This window comes from Lepidochelys olivacea, assembly GCF_965140295.1.
Source record: "Lepidochelys olivacea isolate rLepOli2 genome assembly, chromosome: 15".
Lineage (NCBI taxonomy): Eukaryota > Metazoa > Chordata > Testudines > Cheloniidae > Lepidochelys > Lepidochelys olivacea.
Window position 1 is genome coordinate 22558145 of NC_140425.1, and position 25576 is coordinate 22583720.

Sequence of the window (25576 nt, forward strand, 5' to 3'; positions counted from 1 at the left end):
GGGAGGATCTCACCTTTTATCTGTATTCCAGGAAGGTTTTAGATATAAATGTATCCCTGTTCATGCTTTTAAAAAATCACACATAATTTTGAACCTAAGTGTGACCTTTTAAAAAAATCCTCTCTTTTTGTGACCAAGAATTTTTATTAAAAAGGAAAATAAAACTCATACAAGTAAACTTCATTGTTTAGGTTGAACCTACAGTGCTTTTCATTCAGCTGCTGCAAAACGAGTGTAAGTTAATTTAAAAAACACAAATTATTTTAAGAGCCGCAATGTTGCTGTTGTAATACCAACAAGCAAATAAACAGAAATGTCATGTTAATTTCAAGTTTCATTAGATACTGGGGAGAAAAATCAATGACTGCCTAATGGGAAAAGACTATTCAAGAGGAATTATGCCCTACACATAGTACTACAAGAGCTAAAGATTATCTCGATAGAAGGGTGAATTTACAGATTTGAATAAGCATTCTCAATGCTTTAATCAATGAGTTGGCTTAAGGAACATGACTGAAAAATCAAAGGCAGCGTGGTGACATTTATTGCTCAGATGCTGCAATGCATGGGTTATAATGTACTATAAGGACCCAATCTTATGTCTGATAGAGATTGGGAGACTCTTACACCCATGTCAATTCCCATTTAAGTCAACGGCTTTTCGCACGGGCAAATGAAGTCTCCTGGGTGGATTTCAAACTCAGTTTTGAAATAGGGTTACAGATTTTAGTCCATGAAGAGTAAAACTTTTAGCCTGATGAATAGGAATAATCATTATGGGTAACTTTGAAATATGTGTTAACTACTTATGCTAAACAATCTGTTCCACCCTTGTATTTAACTGTGGCACTTTGAATACGTTTTCCAGACCTGAAGAAGAGCTCTGTGTAAGCTTGAAAGCTTGTTTCCCACCATCAGACATTGGTCTAATAAAGTATATTACCTCACCCACCTTGTGTCTAATATCTTGGGATCAACATGGCTACAACAACACTGCATACGTCTGCTCATATGAGTTGTGGTACAAGCATTAAGAGGCAAATCCTGCACCAAACCCCAAGTAGATGGACCCAACTCACAGGCATCAGAAGGTGAAGAATCCTCCCCACAAGCTGTACCAGAGCTGCAGTAGTCCCTAATGACTGCTGTGTTCCCTCTTCAGGGGGGAAAATGGCTGCCCCACCCCTAAGCTTTCTTTTGTAGCACTGCAGAAGGGCGGCCACGCATAACTGGACTTCACAGTTTAGGGTATGTAGTATATGAACCCGCCAGTAGAGTGCAAACATCTTGCCCCCTAGCCACATACAATGGAACTGCCCCTGTTCCATTGTCTCCAGAGCTATCTGTACTTGTTAAAATGTAGGGGATAAAGGCGGTGCAAGATTTGTCCTTAGGGACAGCTCATTGCTTCAGAGCAACAGGTCAACCCTCAGAGCAACAGGTCAAAAACTACCATTGCAATGTGAGGTTGAGACAAAGATAAAAACAGCATAATGAAGTATTAAAGCTCTTCAAGAAGGTGAGAAACTTTACACAAATGAGTAATGTGAATGGGTCTCTTCATGTGTTTAAAATTACTTGTGTCAATAAGTGTTTACAAGATCAGGACCAAAAAAACAAACAAACTTTATTTGATTATTAACAGTGCAGATCAGAGCCCCTTGTGCATTTCATAGAATCATAGAAGATTAGGGTTGGAAGAGACCTCAGGAGGTCATCTAGTCCAACTCCCTGCTCAAAGCAAGACCACCCCAACTAAATCATCCCAGCCAAGGCTTTGTAAAGCTGGGCCCTAAAAATCTCTGAGGGAGATTCCACCACCTCCCTAGGTAACCCATTCCAGTGTTTCACCACCCTTCCTAGTGAAATAATTTTTCTTAATATCCAACATAGACCTCCCCCATTGCAACTTGAGACCATTGCTCCTTGTTCTGACAATCTGACACCACAGAGAACAGCCGAGCTGCATCCTCTTTGGAAGCCCTCTTCAGTTAGTTGAAGGCTGCTATTAAATCCCCCCTCACTCTTCTCTTGTGTAGACTAAATAAGCCCAGTTCCCTCAGCCTTTCCTCATAAGTCACGTGCCCCAGCCCCCTAAACATTTTCTTTGCCTTCCGCTGGACTGTCTCCAATTTTTCCACATCTTTTCTATAGTGGGGAGTGCAAAACTGGATGCAATACTCCAGATGTGGCATCACCAGTGCCGAATAGAGGGGAATAATCACTTCCCTTGATCTGCTGGCAACGCTCCTACTAATGCAGCCCAATATGCCATTAGCCTTCTTGGCAAAAAGGGCACACAGTTGACTCATATCCAGCTTCTCGTCCACTGTAATCCCCAGGTCCTGTTCTGCAGAAGTGCTGTTTAGCCAGTTAGTCTCCGGCCTGTAGCAGTGCATGGGATTCTTCCGTCCTAAGTGCAGAACTCTGCACTTGTCCTTGTTGAACCTCATCACATTTCTTTTAGCTCAATCCTCCAATTTGTCTAGGGCACCCTGGACCCTATCCCTACCCTTCAGCATATCTACCTCTCCCCCGGCTTACTGTCATCCGTAAACTTGCTGAGGGTGCAGTCCATCCCATCATCCAGATCATTAATGAAAACGTTGAACAAAACCAGCCCCAGGACAGACCCCTGGGGCACTCCGCTTGATACTGGCTGCCAACTAGACATTAAGTCATTGATCACTACCCATTGAGCCCAACAATCTATCCAGCTTTCTATCCACCTTATAGTCCATTCATCCAATCCATACTTTTTTAACTTGCTGTCAAGAATACTGTGGGAGACCGTATCAAAAGCTTTGCTAAAATCAAGATATATTGTGTCCACCGCTTTCCCCATATCCACAGAGCCAGTTATCTCATCACAGAAGGCAATCAGGTTGGTCAGGAATAACTTGCCCTTGATGAATCCATGTTGACTGTTCCTGATCACCTTCCTCTCCTCCCAGTGTTTCAAAATGGATTCCCTGAGGACTTGCTCCATGATTTTTCCAGGGACTGAGGTGAGGCTGACTGGTCTATAGTTCCCTGAAATCTCCTTCTTCCCTTTTTTAAAGATGGGCACTATATTTGCCTTTTTCCAATCATCTGGGACCTCCCCCGATCACCACGAATTTTCAAAGATAATGGCCAATGTCTCTGCAATCACATCAGCCAACTCCCTCAGCACCCTCAGATGCATTAGATCTGGACCCGTGGACTTGTGCATGTCCAGATTTTCTAAATAGTCCTTGGCCTGTTCTTTCACCACTGAGGGCTGCTCACTTCCTCCCCATACTGTGCTGCCCAGTGCAGAAAGTCTGGGAGCTGACCTTGTCTGTGAAGACCGAGGCAAAAAAAGCATTGAGTACTTCAACTTTTCCACATCATCTGTCACTAGGTTGCCTCCCTCATCCAGTAAGGCTCCCACACTTTCCTTGACCTTCTTCTTGTTGCTAACATACCCATGAGAACCAGGATCTGTGATCTGGAAACTTCTAATAGTTGTCCGAAGAAAGCCTCGTCTACTTCATCCTCCTGGTCTGGTGGTCTATAGCAGACGCCCACCACGACATCACCCTTGTTGCTCTCGCCTCTAAACTTAACCAAAAGACTCTCAACAGGCTTTTCTCCAGTTTCAGACTAGAGCTCTGAGCAATCATATTGCTCTGTTACATATAGTGCAACTTAATCCACTGTAATCCGAGAAGGTTGTTTCTTAGAGAACTTTTGGTTTTTGAAAGGGATATAGCAGCCATACCTAAGGCTTTGCATTTCTCATCAGTGGAGAAGATTATAAAAAGCAGAGGTGAGTTTTCCTCAACATGTGCCAATGACAGCAGGCTGTGAAGGGAAGAATAATATCATCATGTTTTCATTTAAAAATTTAAAATACCTTTAAAAGTTACTACCTATGTATGTATCCATTAGTGCCTAGTTTAATGTGAAACTACAACATTAATTTAATTTCTTTAATGATATCATAAAAGATTAATATGACCGCTGCTATGGATGGAAGCTTCCAGATAAGCTGTAAAGCCTGACTGCTAAAATTGTGTAGCTTCTTTCAAAGGATTATTTTTAAAAAACAAAAAACAATTCAGAATATTTCTAATTCTAAATGACACCTTAAGTTCATTCTCCACACAATAAATGGGGGGGAGGGCTTGGGCTCATTCAGGAAGAGGCTGCCAGGGGCAGGGCTGGGCTGGGCTGGTCTGTGGGTTCCCCCCCAGGCTGCTCCTGTTAGGCCAGGACCTCCAGCCACATGGTCCAGTCTAAGGCCTCTGCACATGTGTTAATGCACACACTGTGTGCACCCAGCTGATGTGCATTAAGAGTTTGTTAGTGCACTTTGATCTGGTTGCATTTCAAAGAGGACTAGATTAAGGAAATGTTAATGCATGTCAGGGTGCACATGGACAGTTAGTCAATACCCTTGAAAGCTAGTGTGGGGCAGGTCACACCCCATATTGCTGTGAATCTGCTGCCCTGGGCAGCTGCCTAGCTTGCTTATGCCTAAGGCAGCCTCTGTGCATAATGTGTTTGAAAAGGCACCACTCCCTCCTGCCCTTGCACCCTATTAGCACCACCACTGGTGAGGAAACTGAGGCAGAGAACTGGATGTAGGCCTTTATTATTTTTTCTAGATCTGTATATTTCTTGTGCAAGCTGAAGTAAAGAGTGACTGATTTGGAGGAAACCTTTCCCAAGCTTGAGTTTCTGTGTGTTTCACTAGTACATATCCCTGGAGAGCTGAACTCCCACAAGGCAGGAAGTCTGGCAAAGGCTGTGCTTAAGCTAGTGGGGAGTCAGCACTGGTCCTGAGGCCTAGGGCAGCTGGGTTGTTTGGTCCCATTTTGGTGAAAAGGTAACAAATAGAGCCTGTGCCCAGGAAACTTGCCAGGGAGACCAAGAAAAGACAGTGCTGTAGCCTATTCCGACCAAAGGAAGTATGAGAGCACATGGGTCTAGCGAGGTGGGACCCGAACACAGCAGCCTGGTGAGTGTCCAGCTGGAAGAGTGTTATCAGGGCTGTGTGACACAGTAGTGCCCATATTGTGCTCACCACTGCCCAGACATCTTAGAAGACAATCCCTGCCCCAAAGTTCTTTCTGTCTAAGATGACAAGAGATGGACAAAGGCTGTTTTCCTTGTAGGTGTCCTGGTTGAAGTGGATTTTGAAGAAGGAGAGATTATGTTCTTCTCTTTAATCATGTTAATTCCCATTAATGTTAATGGGGGTGGGGATTTGTGTGTCAGGATAGATACAAACACTGACGTGTTTGAAATATCTACATTCCATGTTTCTTTAAAATGAAAGAATCTTGAATGCAGACCAACAACTAAAGTGATTGTGTCCTCTATCAACAAACTCTGTGTATTCAGTTTCTCTTCCTTACAGTAACAGCATCCACTGGCGTCATGTGATAGGATGTTTAGCTTTTGTTAGGTGTCCCCTCTTTTAGGCGACTGAAGCCAGGAAAAAGAAAATGAGTCTTTTAGCACCCATAGTGTGTGGAACTGAGAGAGTGATTTTCCCAAGGTCATGCAAGGAGCCTCTGCCAGAGCTAAGCATTGATCCCAGATATCCCAGTTCAGTGCTTAACTACAAGACCGATCCTTTCTGCTCAGAGACCATCCTTCCTCTGTTGGTCTTTTCCCTGTAGTAATGGGAGAGTATTCCAATGTTTTCTTTCCGTTTGAGGAGGAAGAGCCATCATAGACATTGGATGGGAGATGCTATGAAAGTGTCGTTTATGATGATGATGGAGAATGTTAGACTGTCTGTCTAGTCCGTTGACAATCTATTTGCAGTCATTATTCTTTCATGAATATTCATAAAGGGTGTAGCGATAGAAAGTATGGTAGCTGTCATCATTTCTGCAGTTAATCACACATTTGGATTCTGCTGGTGGTAATGGAAATTAAAATTCTCAAACTGATTAGAACAAGGTTAATATCCATTAATCCATCCATCCATCTATACATTATCCCTGTAGCTATCTATCCTGTTGAGGTATTTAAAGGCATTCATCTGTGCCTTTGAAACTAGAATAGCTTATATTCTTTTTAGCTTAGTTTGAAAAGGCATGAACTCCTTAAAATATAAGAATATTTATTAATGGAAAGGATTTGCTTGAGTATAGAAATTAATTTCTAAATCTTTTAAATATAGAATTGATGCTTCGCAGGCAATCATAAGTATTTAATAGCTTTCCACTATAAAGAAAAATATCCCTACTGGACTGACGAAAGAGAACAAGTTGTTTGCAGTGTTGCTATAGCAGTGTTGGAAGATTAGGTCAAAACATGTCTGAGAGATAGAAATTTCATTTGAATAAGATCAATATTTATTACTCAGTTTTTGACAGAACTGTAAACTGAACTTCTTCAAAGTTACCGTTTAACTGACTTCATATTTCTTCCTTCCCATCCCTTGTGCTGTAGCATTTATTGATAGTTTTTTATTAAGGCACAATCTTGGGGGGAAAAGGAAGGTGAAGCACACTTAAATTTCGTGATCAGCTGCCATTAGCATAGGGTGATATAGAGTGTCTGCCTGACCAGACATCTGTTCCTGCTCCTCTTGTCACCTTACATCTGTTTCAGAAAGGCAAGGGATTTGCAGCAGAATTTGGTGCAAGTGAAATACTATATTTCTTGAGTTTTTGTTTGTTGTTTAGAACTGTTGTCAGGGAGGAAACAAGAACGATGGTGGCAAAGAGTGGTTAAAAACATTCCCTGCAATGTAATTCTGTTGTATTTGAATAGACACTACTGTGGCATTGATTTGAAGTACCCTTCAGAATGACTGTTCACCCTTCCCATAGCCCTGAGAGTCCATTTATTTCACACATCAATTACACACTTGACATTTTAACACTGTCTCTCTGATTTTAATGGGTTTTAGGAGCTGCATTATGATTAGGAGAAATGCTTCATTCAGGAAAGGGGAGGCCAATCACTTACATAAAGAACAGAAACATACATTGCAAAAACATTTTTAAAAATGTAGCTGAACTCAAGAAAAACATTTAAAAATACTTAGAGAGTCTCAGTCTACGAAGATCTGTTTCCCTTGTGTATGTCCAAAAAAGCGGGTGGTGTTTTTGGATCTCCACCATTCAAAATAAGATTTCCCCCATAGTTATTGCATGCTGCAGCCGTAATCATCATATCAAGGACAATTCAATGAAACCAGACTGTGTCTGAGATTGCTGCAAATGTTCTAAGTTAAAGAAACATGCAAGTGGCAGTCTGATATTTTGATAGTTCTCCCCTGTCATCAAGTTTGAAGTGTCAAATGTATGTGATTAATACTTTAAATAACCTGTTTAGCCCAAATGATTAAAATAAAGTATTTATGCTAGGATTGAGGGGGGGGTGGCAAAGTATTTTCAGTTAGCAGCAGTAAGTGCAGATCAAAGGTAGCTTTTCATTACGGGAAAGGTGTTTTGGGGTTATTTGAGGTTTTGAATGCAGTTTTAAGTTATTTGAGTCATAAACACTTCACAACCCAGCCGTTGTAGTAAATCTCATTGATGGTTTCTCTAACAGCTGACTTGCGGCAATTTTACTACTGACAACAGGACGTGGTAACTGGACATTTCTCCTCTGATGCGTGAGGTAATGTACGTTTTTAAGTGAAAATTCAATACACTGTGCAGGGCTTAGTAAAGACTGGAGAAGGGAAAGCTTCGCAAAACTAGCCTGTTCAAGTTAGCTCCCACCTGAGCACAGGGTGCAATGAGTCATCACTGAGCCTGACTACTTGAGGGCTCCACGGCAATCCACCAGGGCTTAGCCAATCCACAGACACAGAGCTTCAGCAGGTGAGCCCAAGGCCCAATGAGAGCAGCCACTCTCATCTCTTCAACATTGCTATCTCACTGGGAATGTCCCCTGCCACGTGGTGGTTCTGGCAGACTGTTCCTGCTCCATCCCAAGCCCAGCCCATTCTCACTCCTGGCCTAGCCTTGTTTTAACCCTGTCCTTGATTCTTGCTCTGACCCCTGGCTCTGGTCCCCAGCCTGAGCACTCGGCATGACCGCTGCTGTTCCAACCGCTTGGCCTGACGGCTACTGTTTCATCCCCTTCTCAGTTTGACACAGGGAGACCATAACCCAAGTCAGTGAGATGCTAAAGAGTGGAATAAGGTCCCCACTCTCCTTGTTTATCTTTTGCTCTCTTTCAGTCCCCTCCTTTTTTTCTTTCATAGTCATTGTGTAATACAGGGGTTCTCAACCTTTTTCATACTGTGACCCCGTGTTCCGCAGAAAAAGAATTGGGACCCCACTCCCACCTTAATTTTTTGAAGAAAACAAAGAGAATGTTTGTGACCTCCTGAAACATGCTTTCCCCCTCCCACCCAGCCCTGGCAGAGTCCCTTTCTATGATACCTGTGGTTTTATTGTTTGTACTCAGTACTGAGTTCTGTCTTGTATGAGTTTGGCTTCCCATTTCCATGGCAAGATTAGGTGACCCATAAAGAATTTGGAGAAAGGAACAGCTTTTAGTGGACTAATTATTTCTATAACAAAAAATTAAACTCTATTTTAAGGAGTCTGCAGAAGTAATCCAGGGGCCATTAGTAAGTTGAGATAATCATAGGAAGTGGACCTTTTCTGCTACATTTGAGTAATTACTCCACCTTCTCATATAACTAATTGAAAACAAATTTACGTTAAGTGCCAAATATCCATTTAATTTATATTGCACTGGTATTTGGATGCACAAAGATTTTATACTGCACTGTACAAAGATGCACACTGCCTGCACCTTGTGAAAATATAACCCACAAGTTGGAGAGAGAAGAGAATGAAATATTATTAAATCTTGGTGGCATTTACTTTCTTACAGCTCCCAGCTCTGAATTCATGTTCAGTCCTCCCTGTGCTGCTTCATCTGTGTTGTCTGTAACTTACGGAATAAGACATAGACACTGTCCATACAACTGTTGCATTTTTATAACTTGAAAGTCATAATTTTGAGTCCATATTCTGTTCATTGATTTTGCATGATGTCTTCAGATATGCATGCACAATTCCCATCAAAATCAGTGGAAAGTGGCATATGTTTGAGGGCAGGAGCTGACCTTGTATACATCTAACGTGTAGCATGTGTAAATCTCTTTGCACACTGGTATATTATACTGTTTACACAGCGTTTGTGGCGATATTCCCATGGATTATGTTGTCTAGTTTATGTATGGGGCAAAATCCTATCTACAGACCCAAGTATGTACCTCTTATTGATTTCAATAACAGCTGAAGACGGAATTAGAAGTTAATGAGAGGAGTGTGCATGTGTGTATTTGAAGACAGAAATTGGTCTATAGATTATTTAACTGACATCTCTCAAGTTATTAGAACAAAGAGAATGGGAGAGGGAAATAGATATTTTTTTACTTTTTATCACTTTATAGAATTATACATTTCTTCCTGATGCATGTTTTTCTCCCTAACTGACTATAAAGCTGACAAAGGCATGCTTTGTACTGTCTCCCAGTAGGAATTTTTGCCTAGAGTAACTGATTGAAAGAAGCAATATTCTATAGAATTATTAAATGTGCAGTGATGCAAACTGGGTATTGGACAGGGGATATTGTCAAGACCTGCTCAGACTGGTTCTATAGAACAAAGCAAGAGAATGTAGCCCAGTTATAATATATGCACAGTATGGACCTGATTCAGTAAAGCACTTAAGCACATGATGATAATACTTAGCTCTTATACAGTTTCTTTCAACAGCGATTTACAAAAGGAGATGGGTATTGTTATCCCTGTTCTACTGGTGAGGAAACAGAGATAGAGAGGAGGGAAGGGCTTGCCTAAGGTCACTCAGTATGCCAGTGGCAGAGAGAGGAACAGAGCCCAGGTCTTCTGTGTCACAGTCTAGTGCTCTGTCCACTACACCACACAGCTGCATGTGTATATAGCCATGCATACATTTAAACACGTGAGTAGGCCTATTGACTTCATTGGAACTAACTCTATGGTTAAAGTCATGCACATTACCTTGCTGAACTGGGGCTATAGAGAGATGGGGGAAGATAGACAAAGAGGTATGCGATCCTTATGTCTATCTGGCTCTCCTGTTAAATAAAGAGTTTTGAACAAATCAAAATTTTCAAAAACTTGAACCCTAAAATTAAAAGCCAATATTGTAAAAAGCCAAACATTGTTATTAAAATTAAAACTGTAAAGCGATCAAGAAAAAGGGATGGAAACCCATCATGCAAGATAGTTCATTGTCTCTGTCAGTCATGAGTCAATACACATGTACTCTGATGGTCAAATATTCATTCTGCTTGATATAAAATCAAGCATTTTTTAAAAGCCAACCTTCAATTCTCAAAATGCGTTTAAAGTGATACAATCAGATATAGAATTATTGATATTCAGTATCCAGGGTCTGGTAAGAGATGTCATAGTTTCCATCTGCAGGCAATTGCAAATGATCAGAATTGTGTCTTAAGTAATGACGGATAAGCCAGTTTGGGCAGAATAACAAGCCACCCAAACCTTTCACTGAACTGAATCAACAGAGTCAAGTGTTTTCTAAGTTCTAGGTTGTACCCTAACTGCACACCTATGATGGGGCATAGTGGGGATTAGGAACCTTTCTCATGCCCCTGTGTTATATACGCTAGCCTTGGGTCCATGCACAGCCACTACTCCCCTTCCCAGAGCAGATGGAGGGGTAATGAAGGATGGAACCTTTACTCTGCCACTCCCCACAGGCATCAGACAGTAGCAAATTCACTACCCTCTGGAGCAAGCGGAAGAACAAGAAGGGAATTGTAGCATTCCTGGGGTGATGCACCATCCAGTATGCTGTCCCTTACTATGGGCAATGTCCTTGTGGCACAAACTAGCCCTAAATATGTTTTACTGGACTCAAACCAGGAAGTCTTAAAAACTCTGTTCAAATGAAGAACTCTGGTCTTTAAGATTTCCAGCTTTGTCTATTGTCCCTAGAGGTTGGTTACCGAATCAAACAGAATCAAACATTGGAAGCTTTTGAGATTGGCTCATCACTAGTGTTAAGGCTTTATAGATGGATGCTGTACAGTTACTTACTTTTCAAAGGTCTCAAAGTATGGCTCTGATTCAGGAAAGCATCCCTATTCAGGAAACCATTTACACATCTGCTTTACTTTGAAGTCAATTGGAGTTAAGCACATGCTTGAAGTTGAACATATACGTAAGTGCCTTCCTGAATACTCTTCAGAATGCATCTTAAACGTTTTAGGAGAGATTAATGGAACAGTAAACATCATGAAATGTCCTTGTTGGTTATTAACCAAAGGACTGAAATATACTGTTCATAGTTGTTTTTTTTTTATTTAAGAGTAAACTTGGTTTGTCATTCTTCTTTACCAGAGGCCTGATCCCATGTACACTGAAATCAGTGGGAACCTTTCCATTGACTTCAGTGGAGACTGGATCCAAGCCCAAATGTCCATTGTTGGTAACTGTAAAGAGAAGCTAAATAAAGATGGGGGCAGCAATCTTCCATGACTGCCCCTTAAACATGCTACCAGGATATCAAGAGAGCTCTGGGTAAAAAGTCTTAGTCCTGAAAAATTAGGCAAATAACAAGAGGCTTGTTAAGTGTTGCCATAATTCATCTTTAATTTTCCCCTCCAGAACTCAAAAAACACTCTCTCGCTATAACTGACTTCATTCTGCAGAGCACCTGGTACAGATACAGGGTATAAAAGGTAGGAGTGAGAATAAAAGAACAAGGGTTAGTTTTTGTTCCTTAACAAGGGGTTCTCTTCACCTGATTTCAGGTTTTGTTAAATAGCCAAAAATTAGCTCAGATTTCCCAGAAGGTTTATGAACCTTTCAGCAAACACCAGTCAACATCTAAGTGATTTTTGTTTTTAGTTTTTTTTTTGTTTGTGAAACTGGAACTCCTAAGTGAACTAAGTCTGATGTGATATTTTCTTAATTCTTGAGGCCTAGAATACAATACAAATATGTAGGGTAACCAGATGTCTCGATTTTATAGGGACAGTCCCGATATTTGGGGCTTTTTCTTATATAGGCACCGATTATCCCCCCACCCTGTCCCGATGTTTCACATTTGCCATCTGATCACCCTACAAATATGTAACAATTATCTACCAGTCTGTGAAAGCCTGGATGGGTGGAAGAAAAGATTTCTCAGCTTCTCCACTGCAGTAGCCATATATAATTATACTGATTTATATCCTTAAGAATTATATCCTTAAACCCTACATTACAAACACTCCTATCTATGGAAAAACCACAGTATCTCTGAAACTCATCAACGTTAATCAATGCATTTTGCTTCTGTCATGTTGCTAGTCCCTTGGTGGCTTTTAGCATACAAGATCGGTGCTACTGGTTCTCTGACAATTCTTACTGCAAATTCTGCAGCAATTTCTTACTGCAAATTTTAATCTAAATATAATGTACTGAACACTTTCTTTAACACTAAATTTATGGATCAAGGATGAAATTGGAATGCTAGTCTCTGAATTGTGTTAATTAATTCTGAAATATTTTTGTTTATCGGGACAGTTGTATAGACAGATTTCGTGGTTGTGTTGTGAAGATCTTGTTCTCGTGCGTGCTTTTTAACATTTCACAAGTAGTATCCAACAAGGAGCCCTTTGAGCTCTGGTGGAATTATTACGTTGCTGAGCCTCCCCTCCTGAAGAGAACTAGAAAAGATTCTTTTTTGTAAATTATCTAGGGTCAGATTTCAAGGTTCTTGTTCACACATTGATTATTACTTTATGCCATAAGTGGTACCACTGGTCAAAATTTACTAACCATGCTCACATTGAGTAATACCTGTGTCTGCTAGGAGTTCCATTCCGATCCAAGAGACCTTGGATGCATCAGAATCTAGACTGTAGGCTTCCATAGGACCACTTGCACAGTAAGATGGTATTCGTCATGAATGAGTGTATCAAGAATCTGGCCCATTTTAATAAAAAGGACTATAGGTGTGACTGACTTCACAGTACTTAGAGTTGTTGTAGCTGTGTTGGTCCCAGGATATTAGAGAGACAAGGTGGGTGAGGTAACATCTTGTATGACCAACTTCTGTTGGTGAAAGACACAAGCTTTTGATCTATACAACAGCTTGAAAGCTTGTCTCTTTGACCAACATAAGCTGGTCCAATAAAAGATATTACCTCACCCACCTTGTCTCTCTGCACAGTATTTACTCAGGCAAAACTGTCATTGATTTAGTCATGCAGAATCTGACCCAAGAATTTCCTACCAGGGTCATGAAAGTTGGCTGGGCTGCTTTCAAATGGTTGCATGTTGTTTATATATATATATATATATAAAGTGCCTTTTCCCTATTCTGTTATACATAGCTCTATCTTATACCTGGACTACAGAGTGAGAGGTCATGTTAAAGTCCCCTTCCAGGTGCTTAGCTCTTCCTTTCAGACTGAAACGTTCCAGGCCTGGCTTCTCTTTATGTAAAATTTGAGCTAAAATGGCTCAGCCTGTTTTGAGACTGAGGAAAATGCAAATGCTTACAGCTGGATTTTCAAAACAGCTCAGCACAGAGTGTGAGACAGTCCCTACCACAACGAGCTTGCTGTTAAATAGACAAGACAGACACAGACTATTATTATTATCTCTTTTATGAATGGGGACTGAGACGCAGAGAGGTGAAGTGATTTGCCAAAGGTCCTATAGTATGTCTGTGGCAGAGCCAAACATTGAACCTAGTTCTTCTTACCCCCAGCCCTGGGTCTTAGCTGCAAAACCATCCTTCCTATTGGAAGTATAGCTGTAGTTTACTAGTTCAAATTGTAATGACTCTTGTTTAGTCTTATATTTCTAAAACAACTTGGCCTAAAAACTCCACATTTCATTTGTTGTGTAGCTGTTGCTGAGGAATAGTGCCTTTTTAGTATTTTTTGATAGCATTGGTTGTGGGCGGGGAGGAAGAAGTTAAAAAGATACAAAGAGCTCTTTTTAAGTGAATCAAGAGCAGTGTTTATAATCCAAATATTTATACAGCCAATCTTCCTCTCCACAAGCATTACACAACACATATATTTAGTTAATTTTGTGGAGTTGGTTTTCTATCCACAGACTTAGATAATATTGGTTTATGTTGTTTATCCAGTCACTGAGCCCTCTAAAATGAGAACTATACATTTCAACTCTTGCCTCTTACATCTGCCAAGTCTGGGAATTTAGACTTTAGAGCTGCCAGTGAACTCAGAGGACAACCTACATTTGTGTAATTGGGATGTGAAGGTCAGAGGAGAGGGAAAGGGGGAAATAATTCCAAACCCCACTCCATAGCTGCTTTGTAGCCACTACTTACAGCTATAGGTCCTCAGTAACTTTTGCTCTGGTTTTACATCTCCACTCCAGGGAGGGAGTGGCTGGTCCTAGATCCAGTCCAAGATCCACTGAGCTTACTCCCATCCTTTCCTGGGGAGAGACTGGCCCACTCCCTGCCTCTATCAGTGCAGTGCGCTAGAGATGCTTACTCCCCCATGGCCACCCCTCCAAAGAGGAGCCACTCCAGTTCCAATGCAGCGAGCGCCTTGTGCACTGTAGAGCTGATTTACCCCATAATGTTAACAGATATGATAAATGCCATTGAACCCATTTAATAAAAACCAAGAAATTGGTCCCTGTAGCCATGCAGTTGGTCTCATTGTTCACAAGTAATAATAATATCTGTAATAAACACCGAGAGAACTGCCTGGCATCTTGAAGGCGACGTTTTATTCTCAAGCAGCAGTGCATTTTTCTCATCCAGCGACTGAAACATAAATAATTCAAAAAGTAATTCTCCTTGCCATTTATTTAGGACTAAATACTGGGAGGGAACTCTGGTGCCCATAAAAGTCAGAAACAGATCACATGGTCAAAGGAAAGCCATTGAACAGATCTGTCAATGTCCTTTGCTCCCAACATACATCATCCCTGCTATTCCAGCCTTGGACTTTTCCTGAACATAGACTGACTGTGCCAGTTTGGTTTGTGCAGCATCATTATTTATTACTTGTATTGCGGCGGAACTCCAGTCACAGGCCAGAATGCCGTTGTGCTAGAGGCTGTACAAACACAGAAACAGTCTCCGCCCCAATAGTACAATCTATATATAGGACAACAGGTGGATGCAGACAGGTAAACAGGGGAGCACAAGGAAACGGTGAGACGCTATTGGTCCGTCTGACAGTGTTGGTCAACTAGCCTCCAAACTTGAGCTAGGTTTGCACAGAGTATTGTTTACCAGGTGATCGATATTTTGCCCGAAACTAGGGGCAATATGTAGTTGCACTGCTCCAGGGACAGACCAGGAAATGGACACTGAGAATCAGAATGATCTCTCTGATTCCTCTTTTGCTCCAGAAGTAAATGGCTAGTAGTTCATACCAGGAACAAAGTACTTCCTCCTCCACACAGGCTCAGCTGCGCTGGGCAGCATGTTTAGGGTTCCCTACTCAAACCTATTAAATCCCTCGTACTCCCCTCTATGGACTTGTTGTCTAAGTCTAAGTAACAGTCTAGCACTCTGTGACTTTGGAAGCTGACAGTTACTATGCAACATTGATATGGAACTTCTGCGGAGCAGCTATTGGAATCTAGGCCACACACAGCCCCTTTCAGCTTCCAAGTTCACAAAGGGCTAGGCGGTACTTGGATGACATGCCTATGAGAGGAATTAACACGCACACTGGGCTACACTTCTAAAACATATCATGATGTTTAATGACTGCAGGGGCTCAGGAACTCGGTTACCCTCTGATCTGAAAGATGGCAGCACAGCCACCCTAACATGCTCAGTCTCAATGCACAGGGAAACCGCCACATATTCCAGGTGTTCCTCAAAGATGGGCCAGGGAAATCCTGACCCACCACTACCTTGGTGACAGTTTAAGATGTGAGTGGATCTCAGCCCAAGTTGGTATGGCCGCAGGTACACCAATGCAGCAAAGACATAGTATTCTTTCCATTCATAGTATTAATCTATGATTAGTCAGGAGATAAATTCGATCCAAAATATTAGAATGGATTTTTTTAAAATCATCCACCCCTTTATACTATGAACAGCTGCAGAAGCCTCTCCACCACCATCACGTCCCAGACCAAATCTATATACAGTGCAGGACAGCCAGCTTGAAAACTTTGATACTCAATTGAGCCCTAATTGCAAATAATATGAAGTGAAATAATGCTCTGGAAAGAGGTGCAGAGCTGTGGTTTTATGTTTGCTTCATGCAGTGGTGGTTCATATAAGGAAAACTACACCTTTGCCATCATGGTAATTGTGTGTCTCTCTCTTTTTTAACATAATTCCCAGAGTTCAGTACTGTATAACATTTGAGTTAAGCTATTAAATTAATCAATAGTGTCACTGCAGATTGTTTTATTAATTTAACATAATATGAGAGGGGTGGGTGAGGATGTGGAATGATTCACTTTGACGCACAGTCATAAATTAGCACAGCTAACTCTTGCTTGTGTGTAATTTTGCACTTCAGCAGAGGATTGTAAACTATAATTGCTTAGAGACTGAATGGCAACAACATGATGTTACAGAAACACACAGGTTCAGTGGAGTCCTTAGTGCAAGCAGTAACAGTTGTGTTAGGAAAAACACTAGCTGCCACTTGTTGATGTCCTTAGAAAAACACCTGCTTTGGGGAATGAGTTATATGTGAAATGTAAGGTTCTGAGGATCAGAGAAAGAAGCCAGCATATACCTCTTATCTCCCATCCTTGGTCTGTTTTGCTAATTCAGGGCCAAATTATTCCACTCTTACTCACATCAAGTAGTACTTTACACTACAAAGAGCCTCGGTGAAATTAATGGGGCTATTCAGAAGCATGGTACTAGTCATTGTGAGTATTGGTGAATCTGGCCCTTAAACTGTAAACTCTGTAGGGCAAGGTCTGTTTCTCACTATCTGTACATACAGTGATGAGCATAAGTGGGTCCCGATATCAGTTGGTGCCTTTAGGTTGGCGCCTTTGGTACTGTACTGTTAAAAATTGGAGAGGAGGGATGGTTCAGTAATTAGGCTGCTACCCTGGGACCTAGGAGACCCAGACTCAATTCTCTGCTTGGCCATGCCAGTTAGTCTATCTTTCTGCTTTGGTTTTCCATCTGTAAAATGGGAATAATAGTACTGGGCTGTCGTGAGGATAAATTCATTTAAATAAGTTTTTGAGGTACTCAAAATACACGACCCCCAGTTACCGTACTAATTACCTCAAATTAGAGAGGGATTACCATAATATGGCTACTATATATAATAATTTATTAATACTGTTCTTAAGGTTCTCAATTCAAAATTCATCTAGTATTGCTCCAAATGCTAGTCTCAAGATTTTGAGGACCCCAAGCTCCATCACAGGTCAGGTCACATGTAGCTGAAGGGGATGCATTGGGGAAATGGCTGGCATGGCTGAATGTTAGCCTGGTTGCCTCGATCCCCAGACGGGTAGGGTGCTGTTGCTATAAAGCATACACCATATTTGAAGCAAGCCGCAAGACTCCACTTCCAGATCAAAAATGACAGAACCCAGTGATGTGTGGGGCTATTTCATTGTTACGCTGTGTGTCAAAAAGTAGCGATGTTCAGAATACACAGGGCTTTCTGTTTGTAATCAGTCAGTGCCCTTTGGATGTTCTGCAGAGCTGTGTTGCATCTGCATGGTATTTACATTTTAAATTGCATGCTATGTGCTCCCACTCGCTTATTTTAATTTCTTAATCTCCTTTTCATTATTCTCATTTCCTGACATACCTTGTGCTACTTTTCTCCTTTCTAGCTGTTCAATTCTGTTTTCTCCTCAGCCGTGTTTACTTCCCCATTTATTTCACATCCCTTTTCTGTAGGCAGGCATGTACATTTCAGTTCCTCTCCCTATTTGCAGATTAGCTTGGGTTTTTTGTTTGTTTGTTTGTTCTTTCTTCTTCGTCGTCTTTTAATCATTATACATTGCCAGGGGAGATGGGAGGAGGGTATTTGTTGTGCTGAACCTTTAGCATTTCACGGTTTATTTTCATTGATGCAGCTGCTCATTAAATCACAAACCCCTGGTTACTTGTGGCACCTTAAAGACTAACAAATTTATTAGAGCATAAGGTTTCATGGGCTACAGCCCACTTCATCAGATGCATAGAATGGAACATATAGTAAGAAGATTACATATATACATACGGAGAAGGTGGAAGTTAGCAACAAACTGTAAGAGGCTAATTAGTTAAGATGAGCGATTATCAGCAGGAGAAAAAAACTTTTGTAGCGATAATCAAGATGGCCCATTTAGACAGTTGACAAGAAGGTGTGAGGATACTTAACATGGGGAAATAGATTCAATTAGTGTAATGACCCAGCCACTCCCAGTCTCTATTCAAACCCAAGTTAATGGTATCTAATTTGAAGTGTTCTCCTACCGGTTTGGCCAAACCGGACAGTCTCTACGCAAAAGAATAAATGGACACAAATCTGACATCAGGAATCATAACATTCAAAAACCGGTAGGAGAACACTTCAACCTCTCTGGCCACTCAGTAAAAGACTTAAGGGTGGCAATTTTGCAACAGAAAAGCTTCAAAAACAAACTCCAGCGAGAAACTGCTGAGCTTGAATTAATATGCCAACTAGATACCATTATTGGTCTAATTTACTCCAAAATTTAATCCTCCCCTATTACACAGTTTGGGGGTGGCCTCTACTCTGAGAGAAGGAAAACTGGTTTGTAAGCTCGCAGTGGATCTTTCACTGACAAACTAACTCCCTTTATAGGAGCATTTTATATTTCTTTTTAGTGGGGGAAAAAAACTCCTCAGTAAATCATTCTTTACCTTCCTCTATAGTCAGCTGCAATGACAAACTATAAATTGGCCATCAGGCAGCTGTTACAATCCTCCCCCTTTCCTGAGACACGATTCAATTTCATGACAAACTCATCCTTCACTGGATCTGTATTAAGTATTCTGAGTCAGTTTATGAATTGACTGTCCTGAGGTTACATTATGTTCTTTTTTTCCAATAACAGTAGTTTTGATGGGGACATCTCTTCGTGCCCACCATTGATTAGAATAGACCTGTTTTATGGGGAACAGCTTAGTTCAGCTTGAACATGTTATATACCAAATACTTGTTCTGGGTTTGCTATCCTAGCGATGGTGTCTTTTTTTTTTTTTTTTTTTCTTTTTCTCCAATGCCACTTGCTGCATTTCAGGAATTTTCACTGTAGAAATGAAGATGCATGGCGAAAATAATACGTTCTTGACTTTCTCCTGACAGATTCAGTTTTATGTCATTTTTGAGGGTAGCTTTTATAGTACCTATTTCTGTTCAACTGGATTTAATTATTCTCTCCTGTATGGTAAAAAGAAAAAAACCTCCCAGTATTTCACAACCATAAACAGCAGCTACTTTTATGCACCAGTTATATTTACAGTTGGACTACCCTTAAAAATGTTTTGTTTGCCCTTCCTTGTTAAATTTGAGCAAAAATTGGTGGGCAGGAATGTTCTGCACTATTATTTCTGCTTAGTTTACAGCCCCATGAGACTTGCCCACAAGCTCATGTGACTGAGTGTGATGTACGTTTTTATTACCATAGTTATGGGAGAGAGGGAATGGATTGTGTTAGGTTTTATAAAACCTTGTCGGTTGGGATTTGGTTTTGTTCCAGTCATATTTTAATTGAAGTGGGGAGATTGGGATAAATGGCTTGGATTTATCTGTAACTTTTTATGGCTAAAGGATATAGGGCCGGAGTCTGATTTCCTGACTCTCATTGAATAGTATATTATGGTCCCATTTAAGTCATCGTGTCTTGTTAGCAACATGAATAAAGAAAGGGGGAGGTGGGAAATTGTTGAACCTAACAATATTTATCTGCAATTAAGGTTAGCCTGGTATAAACACTGCAGTCTAGTCTGGTAAAAGCTTCATGCTCAGAGCTTCCTTTGATAACCCTGCTCTGCATCCTCCTACCCCAGCAGCCTCACATACAAGCAGCAAATTTGCAATAGAACAGAGCCATACTGAGCACAGCGGTAGGTGATCAGCCAGAGAGAGCACAATCAAACTGTGCCTACAGATGCATTGTGATGCACACTCATTTAGTGAACAGCCCAAAGGTTAGCAAAGGGTTGATTGCAATGCAGAGGCACTAATGGGCTGGTCAGGAAGCATCTTGCCTCACAGATGGTGGTTCCCCAAGGATCAGAGGAGAATGCCATTTCATGTTTGTGGTTTGGTCAGGTATGCTGTGACTTTGCAAACTCTGGGTTTTAGCCACTTGGTGCTTATACACCAAGGTGATCGGTGCCTATAAATACCTAAGATACATAGATATTTTGAACCTGGTTTTCATTTATGCAACATCCAGTTTAAGATCCCTTTACGCTGCCAGAGAGGTCTAAAGGAGCCTTTGTTTAAATAAGAATCAAACGCTTTACCTTTGTCAGATGTATTTTTGACCCTCATTATTTATACCCAACCCATCTGTGCTTATTGATATTAATATAGTACTTAACACTATGATATTGAAGAGCTGGCTACTCTCCTTTTGGAGTGATTGCGCAATTTAAAAAGTGGACTTCCTGCATTTTTGAGCCTCTGGTTGGTCTCCCCAAGCTCATTGAAGAAGCACTTTCTAAGTAAATATCCTGATCCAAAAGCTTGCTCTAGGAATTATTTTGGGGAATCTCTATGGCCTGCGTTATACAGGAGGTCAGACTGAATTATTGCAATCTATGAATCCTGCAAACACTCCATCTGTGAAACTCCCACTGAGGTTATCCTTTCTCACATGCATAGTTCCTATTGCTTACTTGTTCAGCAACAGGTGCTGTGGGGCCACAAACTTAACTGCTTGGCAACCAATCTCGTATGATTTCCATCTCCAGTTGCTGGGTCGAGCTGAGTGGCTACCATCTTGTATGTCTGTTCTTTTGCATCCCTTCATCCTTGTGCCATCTTACAGTGCCCCAAAGAACTTGTCCTCTTCCTACCTGCATACAGAGAGTTTATCCCAGCTTATCAGGGGTGAATGTCATCTGTAGGTCATGACTCTCATTAGTGGTACATCTTTATGCACATCTGCTTACTTTTTTGTACTAAAGAGGATGATAGAGGCCATAATGATGAGAGAGAGTGAGCCTACAAAAATGACAGATACATTTTATCCCTAGTCCTAATGAGGAGAGATTAAGACAGAATGAGTTCATGTAGTCAATTTTCTCACTATTGCAGAGTTTCCACATGGAAACATGGGGAGAGAGAATAAAGGAGATAATAAACAGAGAGTAGCACTATTAGACAGTCTATTAATATTCACAACAGGGTCTGCTTCCCCAGACATGGTGGGGGTTTTTTAATAGAGTCATATGGAGTATTTCTGGAAACACATTCAATTAACATTGATTTTTTTTCTTTTTTAAATTTTCAGGAATGGTAGTACTTAAATGAGAACTCAAGATGTATTTGTCCTACATTATTAATATGAATTCTCCAGAATCACTCTGCTTTAATGTAGACAGAATATCTATCTATCTATCTATCTATCGAGAGAGAGAGGAGTTGTTATACATATTTTCTTTCCTATACTTCCAACCCAACCCCCAAGCTAAAGTAAAACTGAACATGTCAGTATTTCTGAGCCAGTGGTGATTAACTCACTTTTGAGCACCACTGAAATGCTCACATGCCTGCAAAACCCTTTTGTTACTATTATGTATATTGTGGGAATGCATCATGCCTCCATCGTGCCAGGCACTGCACAAACACAAGGAAACAGATTTTCAAAACAGCTCAGGGCTGGATTTCCCTGGGTTTTGCAACCACAATTGCACCCAGATTTTGAAAAGATCTCAGTTGCCATTCAGATATTTAAATAAGAGTCAGATACTCCAAAATTCCCAGTACCCAGCAGCTCCCATTGTGACTCCTATGGCAGATTTCAAAAGAGCTTAGCTCTCAGTGGGTTCATCTACACTGAAATAAAAGACCTGCTGCTTGGCTGTGGCTGGCCCAGGTCTGCTGACTCAGGTTCATGGGGCTTGGGCTGCAAGGCTAAAAATTCCTTTGTAAAAAGAAAAGGAGTACTTGTGGCACCTTAGAGACTAACAAATTTATTTGAGCATAAGCTTTCATGAGCTACAACTCACTTCATTGGATGTATCCGATGCATCACGAAAGCTTATGCTCAAATAAATTTGTTAGTCTCTAAGGTGCCACAAGTACTCCTTTTCTTTTTGCGGACACAGACTAACATGGCTGCTACTCTGAATTCCTGTGTAAATATTCAGGCTTGGGCTGGAGTCCAGGCTCTAATGTCTACACAGCAATTTTTAGCTCCACAATCCTGAGTCAGTTGACTTGAGTTAGTCGCGGGAGTTCAATTGTTGCGTAGACTAACCCAGTATACAGCCATTGTGCAGTTTTGAAAATTTGGCCCAGAATAACAGGCAGTCCCTGTCCTGAAGAGCTTACAATGTAAATAGACAAGATAGACACAGGGTGGAAGAAAGGAAGTATCTTCCCCTTTCTACAGATAGGAAATTGAGGCACAGAGTGATTAAGTGATTTGCCCAAGGTCAAACAGAGAGTTTGTGGCAGAGCTAAGAGTTAAATCCAGATTTCAGGGATTGCCCTGGCAGGTGTGCCAACCATGATTTCAGAGGAGTTTTTAGAACAGTTCTCTGTTTTGAATTCTTTTCCTCTCTTTGTCTCCCTCTCTGGATTGCTGACATCTCACTGAAGGCAGAGGCAGGTGAAGCTGTCACCAGTGGTGCCCTGAGAATTAGCCAGAAGAGTGCAAGTGCCATGACTCTCTTCTTCTATGGAATGAGCTTCCATCGGTGCAGAACAAAAAGCACGTCATGGCTATTCACTGGAGTTCCACTCTGCCCTTGGCATTTGAGGATCCCACGTCTTTCAAGGGGAAAAGAAAATTCTGCTTTGAAAATATATTGGCCAGGTCCAAATGGCCTGGAAGAAAACTGGGGTGCAAAATGACTTACCCCACACTGGCTAAGAAAAAAAATCCAGCTTCAGATAAATGCTTTTGTTTTTTAAGCATAACATCCTTTGTCATCTCCATGTATTTGGCTCTTAAAATCTTGAGAGGGTTGTTATGAATGACATATTTCGGATTTTTAGGAGCTGTATTCCCACTTACATTTGTTTCTCTCCCTTGTCTTATTTATGTGGGGACTGAGGGGCAGAGTACTGCAAACCCAAGAGAAAAAGGCCAACTCCTTTCTGCATTTCAAATCTGGATGAAAAGGAATGCACATAATTTGAATGCTATTTTAAGGTTCACAAAGATAGCCTTGCAAATTAAAACAGTTCTCCTGGGATAATGAGTCTGTCATTGTTTCCAGAGAGGTGTGGGGGTGGGGAAGCGGGAGATGCAGAGGCTTATTTTGTACCAGAAACTTTCAAAGGAAAAAACCCAATCTTCAGAAGATTGAGATAAAATTTTTCATGGTCTGTACAAACAAAAGTCCTTCATTTACCATTACATCACAGCTGATTGAAATCTACATTGTAAAGACTGAAGGACATGTGCCTTGTCATTTGTTAATTGTTTTGGTGAACTGTCATGGTGGAGGTGAGCTAACACACTGAAAATGTTCAGGTTCTCGTTGTGCTGTCGAGCAAAGAGAGCTGGAAACACTAGATCCATAACCAGAACTTTTTTATCACAGACTGAAATAGATGTCCTGAAGTAATGGAGCCGATTCTCCTGTCCCTTCCATCTCTGCAAACCAGGAATAGTTGATCAGGGGATTTACAGTGGTGTAGGCGAGAGAATCAGGCCCATAGTCTCTCAAGATGGGGTTCCCATTGCTTGAGTCATTTGTTCAAGAAAGCATTAGAGACTAAGGATATAAATTTGCATTGGAAAGGGAATGGACTAGATGATCTAAGAAATAATTTCTGTCACTCATACTGTGGTGCTGTGAAACCGTACACACTAAGATTTTATGGGAGAACCGCCACGTAGCTATGAGAGACAACTTTATCTGCAAAGCTGAGAACTACCTGATTGAAAGAAGTAAGCATCACAAAGCTGAAATAACTCAAGTTCCTCTCTTAGAGCAATTTATTTCAGCTTCATTTTGCTTTTGTGGTACATTGCGTCAAATGAAAAAGCATTAACGTCAAATTCCAAAAGAGTGGCCATTAGATAAAGACAAACCTTACACTGCGGTAATTTGCATTCCCTGAGAACTTCCATTTTGATTAAATTTTCCTAAAGCCCAGGATGAATGTTTTGGTCAAAACCAGGGAGAGAGCCCCACCTCAAAATAGCCGAAAGCCCAGTGGTTAGGGCGCTCACCTGGGAGATAGGAGATCCAGGTTTAAGTCCACTCTTTGGTATGAATCAGGCAGAGCAGAGATTGCCCTAAGCACTGGGCTAGAGAGCACTCTCTCTCACTCTCTCTTTCTCTACCCTACTGAATATTTAATTATTTGTGCAAAGTGGAACAGCTCCAATAGAAGAGAATGACAGAGGGAGAGTCTGACTCTATAGACTGGTGGTTAAGGTTCACTTGGAACATGGGAGACCCTGGGCTAAGTCTCTTTTTTGAATTTTTTTGTTTACAAAAGAAAAACAAAGGCCCTAGATTCATTCTGCATTGGAATAGAAACAAAATGTTGAAACCTCAAATGAAATTTTGTTTTTTCAGCCCACGCTACTTGACTCTGATATGCAAAAAAACAGTTCTAAAGGTGAGTCTCCCTGAGTCATGGTTAGGATGGGATTTGGACACCTGGTTTAATTTTAATGGAAATTGGACATCCGAATCATTTAGGTACAGTATCCTTGAAAAATTTAGCCTTAATACTTTGCTAAGATTGCCAACAAAAATGCCATTTCTAATGGTGGGGGTTTTGTGTGTTTTGTTTTGTTTTTTTTGGCAGTGGGGGGGCTGGTGTCTGAAGATCTGACCACTGGAACTGGACTGGGGTAGACACTTCCAAAATATTCAATATCTTTATGATCTTACTGCAGGAGATTCAGACTGAACACCAGAGTGGTCATCTATGTTTCTCTGCAATAGCATAGGTTTCTTTCAGGGGTCGCAGAAACTTAATTCCAGATGTGAGTGTATTTCTTTGAAAAAAGGGCAGTTGTTGCTGTAAATAGATTCATCATTAGATCCTGAACTTTTCCTAACTGTTGGGGTGGCATTTCTAATATTTCTCGGAGGCAGGTACAGCAGCTGCCACAGTAATACTTTTAGTTAAATGTGGCAAGTGAATGAAATTCATTCTTTGCATCCCTCCCAAGGACTATAACTTTCTCTTCACAATTACCGTGGTCCTTGTGCTGCTCCAGCTTTTGGGCCGCCACCTCTCCTGACTAACTGACTTTCCCTGTGCATGGTGGTGATTGTCTTTTGCCAAAATTTACCTGGTGCCTTACACAGGTGACTAACTTTAAGCACTTGGATCCTCGTACTGATGTAAATCAATCAGTAAGTGACTCTAGTGGAACTATTGCTATATTTGTTTTACAGGTTTCAGAGTAGCAGCCGTGTTAGTCTGTATTCGCAAAAAGAAAAGGAGTACTTGTGG

The 25576-nt window shown here is 41.0% G+C and overlaps 1 long non-coding RNA gene across 3 annotated transcripts in view; it reads left to right on the forward strand.

Moving 5' to 3' along the window:
• Positions 1 to 25576, forward strand: part of LOC311531721 — a 612131-nt gene that overhangs the window by 402210 nt on the left and 184345 nt on the right. For 2 of the 3 annotated variants that reach the window (XR_014714264.1, XR_014714265.1), the window contains exon 5: positions 7546 to 7614. The exons of the other annotated variant lie outside the window; for it this stretch is intronic. This is a non-coding gene — a long non-coding RNA (uncharacterized lncRNA). The remainder of the gene's footprint in view (positions 1 to 7545; positions 7615 to 25576) is intronic. 3 annotated transcript variants of the gene reach the window in all.